Here is a 15999-nt window from a genome sequence, read left to right as displayed (position 1 = left end):
AGGATTGCTTGAGGCCAGGAGTTCCAGCCCAGGCTGGGCAACATAGCAAAACCCCCATCTCTACAATTAAATAAAAATCAACCAGATGTGGTGGCATGTGCTGATAGTCCTAGTGCTCAGGAGGCTGAGGTATGAGAATTGCTGAGCCCAGGAGTTTAAGGTTACAGTGAGCTATGATTGTACCACAGCACTCTAACCTGGACAGCAGGAAGACCTGCTCTCTAAAAAAAATTAGACATACTCACACTGTGATGATACTGGTCAGTAACATTTGTACAGACCTTTGTTGTACACAAAATATTCTCTTGATTTAGGAGGCCAAAAATACGTAGTTTTTTTTTTTGTTTTGTTTTGTTTTTTTTTTTTTTTTTGTGATGGAGTCTTGCTCTGTCACCCAGGCTGGAGTGCAGTGGTGTGATCTGGGTTCACTGCAACCTCTGCCTCTCGGGTTCAAGTTATTCTCCTGCCTTAGCCTCCCGAGTAGCTGGAATTACAGGCACACATCACCACACCTAGCTAATTTTTTTTTTGGTATTTTTAGTAGAGATGGGGTTTCTCCATGTTGGTCAGGCTGGTCTCGAACTCTTGACTTCAGGTGATCTGCCCGCCTCGGCCTCCCAACCTGGGATTCCAGGTGTGAGCCACTGCACCCAGCTAGATTTTTAATACAGACAGACTCTGAAAATTCTTTCTCTTGGCAGGAGGGGATAGAGGCGAGGGGAAAGGAGAGGAGGAGGGGAGGAAACTGGTATTCATGGTGCATGTGGAACAGGATAGGGCGTGATCAACAAGTCAGTGGACTTTGGCTCCAAACGGCCAGTGTTCCTATCCCAGCCCTGCCACCTCTAGGCTGTGTAAACTTTGTTGAACCTCAACTTCTCTATCTGTAAAATGGGTATAATATAGGATATATTTCACAGATTGTTGTGGAGATTAGGTAAACAAATCCATGTTAATTGGGTAACATAGCACCTGTCACCTGTGCCCAATGAATGCGAGCTGCTTTTATCATCACATTGTCATTGTCATTATCATCATCACCACCGTCTCTTCCATCCACTATATGCCAGCTTGGTACAAAGTGTGTCAGTTTCTCAGTCTGCCCTCTCCTCCTGCCCTATCATCTTGAACCTCATCTCACACTGCTCCCTCTTGCTCTCTCCGCTCCAGCCACTCTGGTCTCCTTTGGACATACCAGACATGTCTGCCACGGGCCTTTATGTTTCTGTTCCCTAGTATGAAGACTGGCACATATATGTAAACGGGGTGCATGAATGAACAAATACAGGATACAGCAGGATAGCGACTAACAGGTCTGTGGGTGTACCAAGAAGGGGCAACTAGTCCTGCCTGGGGAGGGGTGGGGTGGGGCTGTGAGAGATTCACATGGGAGGTGAGGAACCTTCTGTCCCTTGCCTTGACTCTCACTTGGCCAACCATGGAGCAGCTTGGGAATGATGGTGAGGGTGTGGTTCCCCTCCCTCAGAGACTGGGTGGCCCTTCCATATTTCAGCTTCTGCCTGAGCTGCTGTCCTTGGAGTTAAAAATAGGGAAGGATGGGAGCACAAGGACATGCTGTCCTCTGCCACTGAGCAGGGATTCTCCTACCTCTTCTCAAAGGGGGCTGTAGGGTGGCAGGTTTGAGAAGCTAGAAGCTTAACCAGTTATCCCTCTTGCCCCCTTGCAGACAGGCACAGACTTCTCTTTCCCCAGTCTGGCATGACTCTGAAGGAGGTGTATGGAATGTCACAGCTGGAAGGGCTCTCTGGGGTAGGCGGACATCTGGCAGGAAGCCCATCACCCTCCAGGCCTGGGATCTCGGCAGACAACACCAATCAATCAGGGCCCCCTTTCCTGGGACCTGGCAGGCATCACCAATCAATCACAGCACCCTTTTCTGCCAAGTCCAGGCACAGTCTAAGAATTCTTAGCACAGGGTATTTCAGGCAACAGCTACCAGAGTTGGCCAAAAAAAAAAAAAAGAAAACCTATTTATCGTCTCCAATCTAGTCCAATCCTCTCATGGTGGGAAAACTGAAGCTCAAGGGAGGAGCAGAAAGTTGTCTGATGTCACACCGGAAGTCAGTAGTGGAGCTGGGACAAGACCCAGGAGTTCTGACTCCCTGCCAAGGCTTTTTCTTTTTCTATCCGCTGTTGCATCCTCTTTTCCGCAGGAACTAAGGTTTGCAGGTTTGTGTATGCAAAAGCATGGCTTTTAGGCTAGGAATGGTAGGCAGTTCACGCTTGTAATCTGAGCCGTTTGGAAGGCTGAGGCAGGAGGATCCCTTGAGCCCAGGAGTTGGAGACCAGCTTGGGCAACATGGCAAGACCCCGTCTCAACAAAAAACAAACAAAGTAATTAGCCAAGCATTGTGGTACCAGCTACTCAGGAGGTTGAGGTGGGAGGATCACTTGAGCCTGAGAAGTCAAAGCTGCAGTGAGCTGTGATTGTGCCACTGCACTCCAGCCTCGGTGACAGAGTGAGACCCTGTCTCTTAAAAAAAGAAAGAAAAAAATGGCTTTTAACCCAAGGACTACAGGCTCCCAAACTTTATGCAACATACTGTATGTGCTGGCAGGTCCTTTTCTAAGAGCAAGTAACTTTTATCCACTCTCAAGAGGCTCCTTGAACAATGAAGAAGGCAAAGAAATCAGAAAAGAGTGAATGGGATGGGCTGGAGTTTGCTACTCAATGTGTGGGCCACAGACCAGCAGCATTGACCTCACCTGGGAGTTGTGAGAAATGCTGAATTTCAGGCCCCACCTGAGACCTACTGAATCAGAATCTGCATTTTAACAAGATCCCTGCGTGATCCATTTGCACATTAAAGTTTGAGAAGCCCTGGGCTGGATTTCCTTCAGCCTTTAGTGTCTGTGTGGAGGACCTGCTGAGTGCCAGCCAGTGTCCCTGTCCATATTTAAGAGAGAGAAAAGCAACCAATGGAGGTGCCTTAGCCAAGGTGAGGCTCAGCTGCTCTGCACCTCTGCTAAGGCCAAATCAAGGAAGAGATTTGTTTAAACTGTTTCAAGGTAAAAGGCAGCGCTGCTCATCCAAGGAGTAGGAGACCTAGCGTGCATTAAGCACATATGTGGGAGGTTCTTGGGAAGCCTTAGTGGACACTGGGTTAGCTGCCATCCTGCAGAGCAGTCTGGAGAGAGATGGATTTTCAGTAGTTGTGGGACGTGGATGAGCTGAGCTGGAGCAACAGGGGATGTGCTGCTTAAGGCCAACATCACTACAGCCTTTAGTGCTGAGAACAGCTAGTCCCAGCTGGGTTTGCTCTGTGAGTGCTGGTGCCAGGTGGTTTCAGGTGGTCTTAACTAAGCCTAGCTATCTCTGGGTCTTGCAGGCTCTGGAGGAAGCTGGCCATGTGTAGATTGAGGAAGGTGGTGGTGGGGAGCCTGAGGCTTGCCCTCATGGGGCTGGGAGGAAGGAATTTCCTTGTTTCCAACCCCACCCCATCCCCCACATCTCTGTTCCCCATGTACCCACTGCATGTTTTCATCTGTGGGCCTTTGTGGGGTTACACATGCACATGTGTCATCTGAAGATGACATCTGAGGAGCCAGACTGTATGGCTTGGCCTTGTCTGGCCTTTGCAGCAGATTTTCCACACTGCTTCTGGCTCAGCGGGGAGCCTCCCCCGTGGGCTCCTTGACCCTCTTGGGGTCAGTGTAGAATAGGGGTTAATAGCCTGGCCTGGGAGATAAGATGAAGTGGAAGGAGATATATATAAGCTTTTGAGATATAATTCACATACCATACTGTTTACTAGTTTGAAGTGAACAATTCAGTGGGTTTTAGTATTAAATATATTCACAGAGTTTTGCAGCCATCACCATAGTCAATTGTAGAACATTATCACCACCCCTGTACCCATGAGCAGTCACATCCATTTGTCCCTCCCTCTGGCCCTTGGCAACCACTAGTCTGCTTTGCAGTTCTATGGATTTACCTGTCTTGGACATTTCAAATAAGTAGAGTCATAGAAGAGACAGTCTTTTATGACCAGCTTCTTTCACTTAGCATTTCTCAGCTCACTGCACCCTTGGCCTTCCCGGTTCAAGCGATTCTCCTGCCTCAGCCTCCTGAGTAGCTGGGATTACGGGCACACACCACGACAGCCCGGCTAATTTGTGTATTTTTAGTAGAGACAAGGTTTCACCATATTGGTCAGGCTGGTCTCGAACTCCCACCCTCAGGTGATCCTGCTGCCTCAGCCTCCCAAAGTGCTGGGATCACAGACGTGAGCCACTGTGCCTGGCCCAGTACTGTGTCCTTTTTATGGCTGAATAATACTTTATTGCATGGATGTACCACAGTTTGTTCATTCATCCATGGATGGACATTTGAGCTGTGCTACTTTTTTACTGTCACAATTAGTGTTACTGTGAACATTTGTGTTCAGCTTTGTTTGGATGGGACGGATTTGTTTTGCATTCTTCCCCTCTGACCCTTGCTTGCTGTGGGACCTTGGGCAAACTACTTCAGTTCTCAGAGCCTCAGTTTTCTGAGAGTTTCTGAGAAGCAGGGATGCCACTCTCTATCTTGGAGTGTTATTCATAATAGTAGCTGCAATTTACAGAGTGCGTGTATCTTACTGTGACAGTCATTGTGCATATGTTATGTCACTGAGTTCAGTCTCACAGAGGATATAAGATATTTATTTCACAGTTAACATGGATCTGTGCTATCAGGGGCTAATATGTTACCTTGTTGGAACAAACCATTTGGTGCCTTAAGGAGTTCTATTTCCAGTGTGTGTGGGGAGGAGGGAGCTTCCCTGACTCCCTTACATGTTTGGTATTGTCTCTCTGTTAAAGGCCATATTTATTTCCTTTCCTTTCCTTTTAAAATTTTTGAAATACACACAGAGAAAAGTGCAGCAGCTAGAAGAACTCCCTCCATCATTCCTCTGCCATGAGACCAGCTTGTCCCAGATAAGGCTTGCCCCTTCACCCTTGGTCCCAGTAGAGTTTGTGGGATGGAGCCATAGCTAACTCATAACTCATAAAGTATGTTAAGTATGGCCAGGTGCCATGGCTCATGACCGTAATCCTAACACCTTAAGAGGCTGAGGCAGGCAGATCATTTGAGGTTAGGAGTTTGTGACCAACCTGACCAACATAGTGAAACCCCATCTCTACTAAAAATACAAAAAAAAAAAAAAATAGCCAGGCATCGTGGGTACATGCGAATGTAATCCCAGCTACTCAGGAGGCTGAGGCAGGAGAATCACTTGAAACTGGGAGACAGAAGTTGCAGTGAGCCAATGTTGCACCACTGCACTCCAACATAGGGCACAGTCCATCTCCAAGAAAAACCCGTGTGTTAAGAATGAGCAAGAACCAAACCTTTGTTCTGTAAGCTACTGAGATTTGGGGGTAACTTGTTATTGCAGCATAACCTAGTAAGAGCTTACTAATACATTTAATCCTTACAACAATAGGTGGAGTTGGTTCTTTTTTTTTTTTCTTTCTTTCTGTTTTGCAAGGGAACTTAGGCTCAGACTGGTTCAGTAACTTTCATTAGTTTACTCAGAAAGTGGCAGAGGCATGCTTCAAGTCCCAAACCCAGTTATTCTGGCTCCAGAGCCTGTTCTCTTAAGACGGAAGTATGTGGGCTGTATTTGGTGAATGATGAGTAATTCCGTGTGGATAGAACACCTGGTATGTGCATGATGGCAGACTTGTAGTATAGGTTTAGGGCAAATCCTGGAAGTCTTGAATGCTGTGTGGATTGTACAGCTTCCCAGTGCCATATGGGGCCAGAGACTCTACCTTTTGCCCACAACCCAGTTCCTTCCAAGGCTTGTTTCACTTGTCCCAAATGATGGTGGGAATAGCTTCCTGAGGAAAAACAGCTTATTGTAGGACTGTGAATTGTCTTCCTTCCAATGATTGTGGAAATGCCTCTTTAGGAAGTCTTTCCACGGTGGCTTGAAGAGAGTAAATGACTTTCCCCGACCACCCCTGCTCAGCGTAGGACCTCCCCCTACCCCAAATGCATTTACTCTGCATCCAAAACTTTCTTTCTTCAGTTTTCATTTGATTCCGCATTTTCCCCTTCACTCTATCTACGTTTTTATTTGTCGATATAACCTTCAGTTGTACTGAAAGGTAGCGCTTGCATGTACAATGAAACCTTCTGATTTTATATGCAATCAAGTATAATTCAGCATTGAATCAATTCTGCTTACAACCCAGACTGTGCCTCTACCTCCAGTGCTGTGTTAATTACTCTTCTCCTCAGCTCCCATAATATTCTGTCTATATCTCTGCCCTTATATTATGCTACATTGTAATTATTGCACAATTGCCCCTTTACTTGTCTATCTCTTCTGGTAGACTGGGAGTTTCAGCAAGGTCTGGGTTTAATTCATCTGTGTTATGAGTCTACAGCATAGGCTCTGGCCCTGAATAGGCAATTAGTAAAGAGTTTGTTGAATGAATGATAATTACTTATCTGTTTCATGTCCCCTCCCCACTCTGCTACCTGTAAGCTCCTTAAGGTCAAAGACTGTATCTTATTCAAATCTCCAGGGCCAAGAATAGCATGGCATAGGAAATGAGCTCAATACATATATATTTTGTTGGATAAGTGAGAGTAACATTTCGTTCCAGGGATATAACCCTTTAGAGTTAAAAAACACATTCCATATTTGTTACCCAGCTGATTATCTCAAAATCTCTGTGCGCTCGCGCTCTCTCTCTCTCTCTCTCTCTCTCTCTCTCTCTCTCTCTCTCTCTCTCTCTCGGGTTCTCAAATCCTTATCATGTGCCCTTTGCTTCTCTTGCTTTCACTTATTTCATCTCTGCATCTTTATGATCTCCTCCTCTTTTCTCTTCAAATCCTCTTGGAAAAAGGTCTGAGGTACTTATCCCTTCCCCCAGGGCAAAAATTGCACTCTGGCCTGCATTGAACCAAGATCACATCCTACACGCCAGCTTTGTAATTATGGGTAGGTTCATTAATCCCTGAACTTCAGCTTTCCCTTCTGAAAATGAAGACAATACTTACCTTCACTGGTGGTTGTGAAGATTAAATGAAATGATGAATGGTGAGCGCCTCCCATAGGCTCTGGTTGAACTCAGTAAATGGAAGTTCCTGTCTTTATGTGGAAGGGTGATTCTTTGAGGGTGGGATTTCAGGCATCAGCAAGCCAGTGGGAAGGAATGGAAGGAATTATGGTTTAAAACAACCACAGAATGGGGATGCTTCGCAGTTCTAAAATCTCCCTTCCTTGTGAGCCCCACCTCTGCCCTAGGCAGGCCCAGTCCTCTGTGCTCATCAGCACCACAGACAGTTCCGGCACATGCCAGTTCTTTGCTGTGGACTTAATCGCATTTTAGTGGCCTTCAGCTGCAAGTCACAACTTTATTTTATGTGCCACCAAGGGAGCTAAAATATGTCAGAATATAACTCTGACATGCCTTTGGTTGCCATTCACATCTTAATTTTGGAGATGTTGAAAAAATGCTTGTCTTAGAATCAGTGAAATAACAAGTTTGCTAGAGGTGCTATCAGTGAGCAGTTGACCATTGACCTTTAGAGAGGTTAATAATGATAGCCAGTACTTACTGAATGCCAACTGTATTCCAGGCCTTTTGTCCTCCTTCCTCTCTTGTCCAGGGTGCTATCTGACCTCTATACACATTCTCTTAACAAAGATTATATTTTGGGACTATAAATGTGAGCCAGATATACAGTAAATCAGCAGTCTTTCCACCATCCTTTTCTTCAGATATTCCAGTCTTGAGCCACACTTCTTCAGAACATTGTTTCCTGCCGAATGATCATCTAGTGTGTTAACCTTTCCAGTCCACACTGTAGTTAACCCACCTAAAAGGGATTTCAAATGCATATTCTGTAACCCAGCAGTTGCACTCCTAGGTATGTGCCCTGAAGAACTGTGCAGAAATGGTCACCAAAAGACACATACAAGAATATTTTTGGCAGAGCTATCTGTAATATCCCATTACTGGAGGCTACCCACCCAGATGCTCATCAGCAATAGAATGGATGAAAATTATTTTGATATATTCACACAGTATACTACAATATGTCATGAGAATGAATGAACTGCAGTGAAACAATCAATGTGGATGAACCCCACAAACATTGTGTTGGGTAAAAGAAGCCAGAGGCTAAAGAATATACACTAGGTGACTTTGTATACTGAAAGCTTCAAAATAGACAAAACTCAGTCTGTGAAGTTCGGATAATGCTACTTTTGGTGGAAGATAACTGGAAGTGGCATGTGGGCCTTCTGTAGGGCACTGGTAATGTTCTGCTTCTTAATCTGGGTGCTGGTTCCATAGAACTTTGTAATATTCATCAAGGTATACACTTATAACTGTGTGATATATAATTGTACAGTTTTCTTTATGGGTATTATCCTGCAACAAACAGTTGTTTTTAAAAGCACCTTTCTCTTCTCCGAAGAAGAGAGAATGCTGAGACTTTGGTATGCAGGATGATGGGTAAGAACTTTGAGGGACAGCTGGTCACATGGAAGATTTGGCACCATTCAGCATGAATAGAATGTAGAGCACACTAGAGAAAAGGGGGAAAAATGAGGCTGGAAATGTAAATTGGGACCAGGTCAGAAAGACGGTGTGTGTTAAATTTGAATTTATTCTGCAAGCAATGGGTGCTATTGAAGGGCTTTAGTCAAAGGGATGATGTATTCAGGATTGAGGTTTGGGAAGCTGAAGCAGGCCACAAAGTGGAGAAGAAACTGGCAGATGAAGGACACTCTGGTGGCATGGACACCAGTTAGCATAGAGGAGGAAACTGAGTCACAGAGAGGTTAAGTAACTTTCTCAAGATCACACAACTAATAGGGTGACTGGGGCCGGGTTTACAACCCAGGCATTCAGGCTGCATTGTCCATGCTTTTAGCCATTAGGCCATGCTGACTCCTGAAGATGCTCTAGAAATAGTGAAAGGCTATCAACTGAAAAGGAGCAAGGAGGTTGGCAGTTAGGAGACCTGGATTTTTTTCTTCCTGAGATAGGGTCTCTGTCACCCAGGCTGGAGTGCAGCTATTATCGTAGCTCACTGTAGCCTCTGTAGCCTCAAACTCTTGGGCTCAAGCCTTCCTCCCACCTCAGCCTCCTGAGTAACTGGAACTACAGGTGTGGGCTAGTAATTTTTAAATTTTTTGTAGAGACAGGGTCTCACTATGTTGCCCAGGCTGGTCTTGAACTCCTGGGTTCAAACAGCCCTCGCATTTTAGCCTCCCAAAGTGTTGGGATTACAGCCATGAGCCACTATGCCCAGCCTGAATGTGAATACCAACATGGCCATTGACTCCTGCCCTGTCTCCTCTTCGGGCCTCAGTTACCCTCTGTAAAATAAATGCATTGATCTGGATGATCCCTAAGTTCCCTCCAGATGAATCTTTTCTTATTTTAAGGGAGGGCAGATTCTGATAGCTCCAGAGAGAGGAAGGGGAAGATTAGGGCCCTCACAGTAGTAATCAGGGTTGTGCTTCCTCCAGCCATCCTTGTAGACACAGCTAGAGGCAATATCACTGTCCTGGAGGCCTGAGTACCTGCAGATGGTTCTCAACCCTTGATTTTCAAAGGGACTTCAGGATCTGGACAAGGGAGGCATGTGAGGCCGTAGTGACTGGGAATAACTAGGCTAGGGAGAGGTTGACCATGGAGGAAATAGAGGCAGCAGCCTCCAGGGTATTTATCTCAGAGAGACAAGAAGGATAGTCGCTATGGGAAGGGGAAGCAGTGAGCCAGGGGCCTTAGTGCCTGTCGCATCATAGTTTAAAATAACCCAGTCACCCATAGCTCTTGTGTCTGGGGTAGCTTCACAGGCTGCTCTATGGACTCAGAGTGGACACTCACACTGACCAGGATGTGGTTAGCGATTTTAAAGCCTGGGACCTGGAAGGAACAGGTCATGGAGCCTCTCTCAGCCTGAAGCTTCTCATCTGGAAGTCAAAGATGATAATACCCATTTTCAATAAAATGTCAAAGTGGGGACTGGTTGAGTTCTCTCCTTCTCCTTCCCCCACCACATCCCTGGAGTCTTGTGGTTAGGAGTATATGATGATCTGTTTTCATACAGACCTGTTTTCAAGCCTAGCTCTGTCTTAACTGGTATAACCTTGGACAAGTTGCTGCACTGCTCTGAGTCTGTTTCCTTGTTGTAACATTAGGGTAATATCATTAGTCTTTCAGAGTTATGGTGGGGTTAAATTATATACGGATGTATGATTTGCATATGGTACAGGGTAAATGCTAAAAACAATAGAATTTTTTTTCATAATTTATCATCATTTTATTATCCTGTTCCTCATGGATACTTGCTTTTGGGAGAAGTCACATTAAACACATTTATATTCAAGTATAAACAGCAGAGTGAGATCTACTTGTTTACCAGAGAATTTGCATTTTTATTGGGGCTACATCCTAAAGCCAATTCAATTTAGCTCGCTTTCAGTGGGGATGGGCAGTATGGGTGCTGTCCCTGGTGCTGAATGGAAGTAAGTGAGGAATCAGCTCAGGCTGTAAACGGAGACATCATCTAGGTGGATGAGAACTGTGTTTCAGGGTGCTGTGGAATAGTTACCCCAAGAGACGTGAACATTGAAGTGCTCTGGGACTCAAGGAGTCTGATGAGGGACGTCTTTGTGGAAGAGATGGCATTCGAGTTCTGTGGTGGAGCTTGGTGAGTTTACTTTAGGGCACATTTAAAACATGGCTTTGGAGCCAGAATAGCCTGGGTTTGAAGTCCAGCTGCACCATTAGTAGTTGGTACGTGTCCTTTGGAAAGTTACTTAACTTTCTTTTTTTTTATTTTTATTTCTTATTTATTAATTTTTTGTTGCATTTTAGGTTTTGGGGTACATGTGAAGAACATGCAAGATAGTTGCCTAGGTACCCACGTGGCAGTGTGATTTGCTGCCTTCCTCCCCTTCACCTATATCTGGCATTTCTCCCCATGCTATCTCTCCCCAACTCCCCACCCCCCACTGTCCCTCCCCTATTCCCCGCAACAGACCCCAGTGTATAGTGCTCCCCCTCCGTGTCCATGTGTTCTCATTGTTCAACACCCGCCTATGAGTGAGAACATGCGGTATTTCATTTTCTGTTCTTGTGTCAGTTTGCTGAGAATGATGTTCTCCAGGTCCATCCATGTCCCTACAAAGGACACGAACTCATCGTTTTTGATTGCTGCATAATATTCCATGGTGTATATGTGTTAACTTTCTTAATCCTCATTTTCTTGCTCTGTAAAGGGGAGCAGTAGCTATCTCATGGTTTCTTGTGAGAATTAAGTAGGATGATAGCTTTATAAAATACTTGGCATGGCTTATAGCACAGTGGTAATAGCCATATTAATAATAGTCAAATTTTTTAAGGGCTTAACCTGTGTTCCAGCCCACCTAGGCCGTCTTGAGGGTTAAATGTTACCGCATTTTTACATTGCTTGCTTGTTAACATTTAATGCTCACACAGTCCTGAGAGTCTGCTGCTTTTATCCCTGTTATATGATGAAGAAACTGAAGTACAGAATACCCAATAAATTATACGTATTATTTAAAGTTAAACTCTGGAGGATGGTTAGAAATTTGATAGGGAAGATGAGGAAGGGAGGAAAGGAAAGGAGTGAGAGCCAGGATGAGGAAGTTACTGAGGATGTACAATATTTCTCAGGATGGAGCAATGAGGTTCTGGCTGGGCTGGGTTATGGAGACTGGGAGGGAGACAAGTAGTTGATGATTGGGTGGAGTCAGAAAATGGAGAATCTTGGATGCCTGGGTGTAAAGACTGAACCTAATTCAGCAGGCAGTGAAGAAACATTCTAAGGGTTTTGTTTGAGATAGGATTTCACTCTGCCTCTCAGGCTAGAGTGCAACCTCAACCTTCTTGGCTCAAGTGATCCTCCTACCTCAGCCTCTCTATCAGCTGGGACTACAAGTGCCCATTACCATGCTCAGTTAATTTTTGTATTTTTTTTTTTGTAGAGGTGGGACTTGGCTGTGTTGCCCAGGCTGGTCTCAAACTTTTGGGCTCAAGTGATCCACCTGCCTTGGTCTCCCAAAGTGCTGGGATTACAGGCATGAGCCACTGCACTCGCCACTCGAAGGCTTTAAATAAGGTGTTGGCATGATTGAAGCTATGATTTATTTATGAATTTGTTTGTATTTACTTTCATTTGTGTTATAGGATTAATACATTAATTATAAAAATTCAAATGACATAGAAGCATAAAAAAGAGAAATTCCCTTCCCAATGTGCTTGTTGGGTATAAAAGTGTACAACTACAGTTATGATGCAGGAGCCCACCTATGTGAAGATTTTTGAACTTTGACTTGCTAAGGGCCTATCTTAGGTCAGGTGGCCCTAAAGCAGACCCTGAGATGAGATTCACATGCAGGTAGTAGATGAAGAAAGTGCCCCCAGAACAGACCCAAGGAAGCAGAACAAGACAGGGCAGGAGGCACACAAGTGGCCTCCCCATGGCCACTCCAGGGTGGGTAGAGAGGGGCGGGTGGCTGGAGACCAGGCAGGGCGCCGTGAGTTCTCAGGCCAGCTCCTGCCCTGCTGTGGGGTTGCTCTGGGGCCTGTGTGAAGCCTCAGCATTGTTCTGACCCAGGGCATCAGAGGTTTGATGAGGGTTCATTCTCCTGTTTCATTTAGTCTTTGATGAAGGGCAGGGCAGAGGCAGTTTAAGGGTCATACATTTCCAGACACTTCTAGCTCTGCCTATGTGGGGGCAGCATGGGCTCAGTAGCCCAAAGAAAGTCTTCACATCCCACCCCAGAAAAAGGTGCCACGTACTGACTGTGGGAAGCCACAATACACAGCATGCTACAGTGGGAAGGGGGCTTACAGAAGTGGTAAAAAGGGGGTCTTGCAGGAGGATCACATGGTTTCTTGCAGCGGGTGCAGTGAGGGTCTATTTCTGGGTCCTGATGGACAACAAGCAGAGGCTGTTAATTTCTCCCTGGCTCCCATCAGTGTGTGTTTTATCAGCAGACGCAGCACTTGAAAGTGTGTAACATCTTCACAGGGGCTTCCACCTCCCAAAAGGGTGTTCAGTAGATGTTGAGAGAATGGAACAGCCATCCTTCAGGGCCTGGGAGCTGAGCTGAGGCCCTTGGACCTGGTCCTGAGCAGTCACTAGAGAATGGTCTAGTAAGCTACCCAGATGGAGTGGTGGGCTGGAGCCATACTGCGAGAGATCAGAGAGAGTGTGGTGGGTGACATGGTGGCCAGAGGCTGTTCTCTGAGGAAGTTAGTTGGTGAAAAAGGTGGGAGAACTGGAAAGGGCCAGAGGATGGAGATGCAATAGACACAAGGCCCAAAGAGGACAAATGGGGGAGGAGGTCGTGGTGAGTGTGGGAGGAGATAGGATACTAAGGATGGACATAGATCAGCTATGGCCAGGAGAAAGATGGCCCCCTTCTTTCAGAGAGGAGGACAGGGTCAGTCAGGGTGAAAGATCAGGATGGTGACTGTATTAGAGTTCTCTAGAGGGACAAAACTAATAGGGTAGACGTATATATATAGGAGTGTTTATTAAGGAGTATTGACTCACATGATCACAGGTGAGGTCCCATAATAGGCCATCTGCAAGCTGAGGAGCACGAGAGCCAGTCTGAGTCCCAAAAGTTGAAGAACTTAGAGTCCAATGTTGGAAAGCAGGAAGCATCCAGCATGGGAGGAAGATGTAGGCTGGGAGGCTAAGCCAGTGTAGGCTTTCCACGTTCTGCCTGCTTTTGTTTTGACCATGCTGGCAGCTGATGAGATTGTGCCCACACTGATTGAGGGTGGGTCACCTTTCCCAGTCCACTGACTCAAATGTTAATCACCTTTGGCAACACCCTCACAGACACACCCAGGATTGATACTTCACATCCTTCAGTCCAATCAAGTTGGCACTCAATATTAACAACCACAGTGACATTTGGAAGTGAGGAAGAGCAGAACAAAGGGAACACATCTTCTCAGCCATGTGGTACGGATGGATCTTGGTGGGGGTAGTTGGAAGCATTGAAACAGTCACTTTGGAGACTATGGCCAAATTAGCGAGAGAGGACCCACAGAAGGGGTAGGTAGTGGAGGTTGGATGGTGGACATTGCTGCGGTTGGGTCCAGTCATGGTCCCCAGCTTAGGGAAGGTGGCGTGTCAAGGGAAAAAATGTGTCTATGAGGGTATCAGCAAGGGCAGATGTGGGGGCATTGGAAGGTCTTTCTCCCTCTGCAGTAGTTTGGCTTTTTATGTTTGGCATCTACTTTGTGTCCAGCACTGTGGTAAACATCTGTCATTTAACCCTCTCAACAGCTCCGTGGGGAAGGTGCTGTCCACCTTGCCCCAGGTCTCCATACCTGGGCCTTCTGACTGCAAAGCCATGCTCACCTGTGTGGGAGCCAGGGCTGCTGTGAGGCAGATCCTAGAGGCCTGGTTGGGAACTGCTCTGAGGGTTGTAGGGTGCCACACTCATGCAAGGCACAGCTCTGGGGCGCTGAGTTGTTTGTCATGCTCTGCTCCTCCCTCTTCCGGGAGAAATGTGTCAGACCCAGGTAGGTGAGGTGGAAATGCAGTGGGGGCTCCCAAACAGGGCTCACTCAGGAGGGAGGGAGGGAGCCGAGGCAGGTGTGTGCTGCCTGCCTGCAGGGTGCCCAGTCGTAGTTCTGTATCCCCAGTGTGGGGTGGAGGGGGTGTTTGTCCCTGCACATCTGACAGGGACATATGTACAGAGCTCTGTGTGTGTGTGTGTGTGTGTGTGTGTGTGTGTGTGTGTGTGTACAGGGATATCTCTGTGTCTGACTCTGTGTTTCTGAATGTGCATGTGAGTGTTTCTATGTCTCTCTGTGTCACTGTACCTGATATACACAGAGAAATACAGAAACAGTGGAGATGGAGGGTTAGGGGGAGGTTGCAGATACAAGCTAGGGAAAGAACAGATGACGGAATGGAGTAGAAACACAGATATAAGGGCACACACACTCTCCAACGTGTTCAGAAACACCCAGAAAGGATGTGTATATACCTGCCCACTTAGCCTCAAACACACAGAGCGACAGGCAGGTGGAGACCCCTGGGAACATGCTTGGGCCTGCATTAATGCACTCTGTCTTTGCATGCATATTCCTGTGTGTGTGTGTGTGTGTGTGTGTGTGTGTTGCTGTGTGTTTTTCTGAGTGTAGGTGTCTGTGTGTCTGAATGACAGACATGGAGACAGAAAGATGAGGCTACACATTCTGAGAAACACAGTGGATGTATCTACACATGCATGTGTGTGTGCATGTGTGTGTAATTCTTAGAGGCAGGGAGGAAGGAGATTCCATTCTGGAGTTGGGAGGAGGTGGGAGGCCCTGAGAAGGCCGGCAGAAGGTATCCTGGCCTTGCCCTGCTCCTAGTACACAGGCCCAGCTCTCCTGTCCTCTGGCAGGAGCAGGTTGACTGGGTGTGATTGGGGCTGCTTTTCCCCAGTGGGTCAATCAGCAAGCATTGAAGGATCCCCTTGGGTATAAGCCCACTTCTGGACTTTGTGGGATCATGAAAAAGATCCCACTAATGACCTACCCCACCTCTAGGAAGCCCACAGTCCCTTGAATCACTAGGCCATGGAGCAGGGAACACACACCTTCCTGGGGCTGTGTCCTGGCTCCCCGCCTTGCTATCTCAACCAGCATGGACAAATCCTGACCTCTCTGTGCCTCCTGTTTTGGGCACTGGATGGGGGTAAACAGCATTCACTTTATGGTTGGTTGTGAGGATTAAGGCTGCTCTCAAGGCAGACATTGGTCCATCTCACAGTTACTAGATGAGCACTACAGTGGTCTAGACCCTGTTCTTGGTGCTGAGGCTTCAAGAGTAAACAAAGTTCCCTGTCCTCATGGAGTTTACGGTCTTAGCAGAGGAAGCTGGCCAAAACACCAACATTGTCTAATGCATTTGGGTGGTGAGCATTAGGAGGAAAACCAAAGCAGGAGTCAGGGCAGAGTGGGGCAGGGGGTGGG

The 15999-nt window shown here is 46.5% G+C and overlaps 1 protein-coding gene across 2 annotated transcripts in view; it reads left to right on the top strand.

Annotated features, from left to right (window-relative positions):
* RIMS4 (regulating synaptic membrane exocytosis 4) overlaps window positions 1–15999 on the top strand; it is a 56117-nt gene that overhangs the window by 19898 nt on the left and 20220 nt on the right. The window lies entirely within an intron of this gene.

This window comes from Callithrix jacchus, chromosome 5 (genome assembly GCF_049354715.1).
Source record: "Callithrix jacchus isolate 240 chromosome 5, calJac240_pri, whole genome shotgun sequence".
Lineage (NCBI taxonomy): Eukaryota > Metazoa > Chordata > Mammalia > Primates > Cebidae > Callithrix > Callithrix jacchus.
Note: the sequence above shows the minus strand (reverse complement) of the source record. Positions and strands in the feature narration are given on the sequence as shown.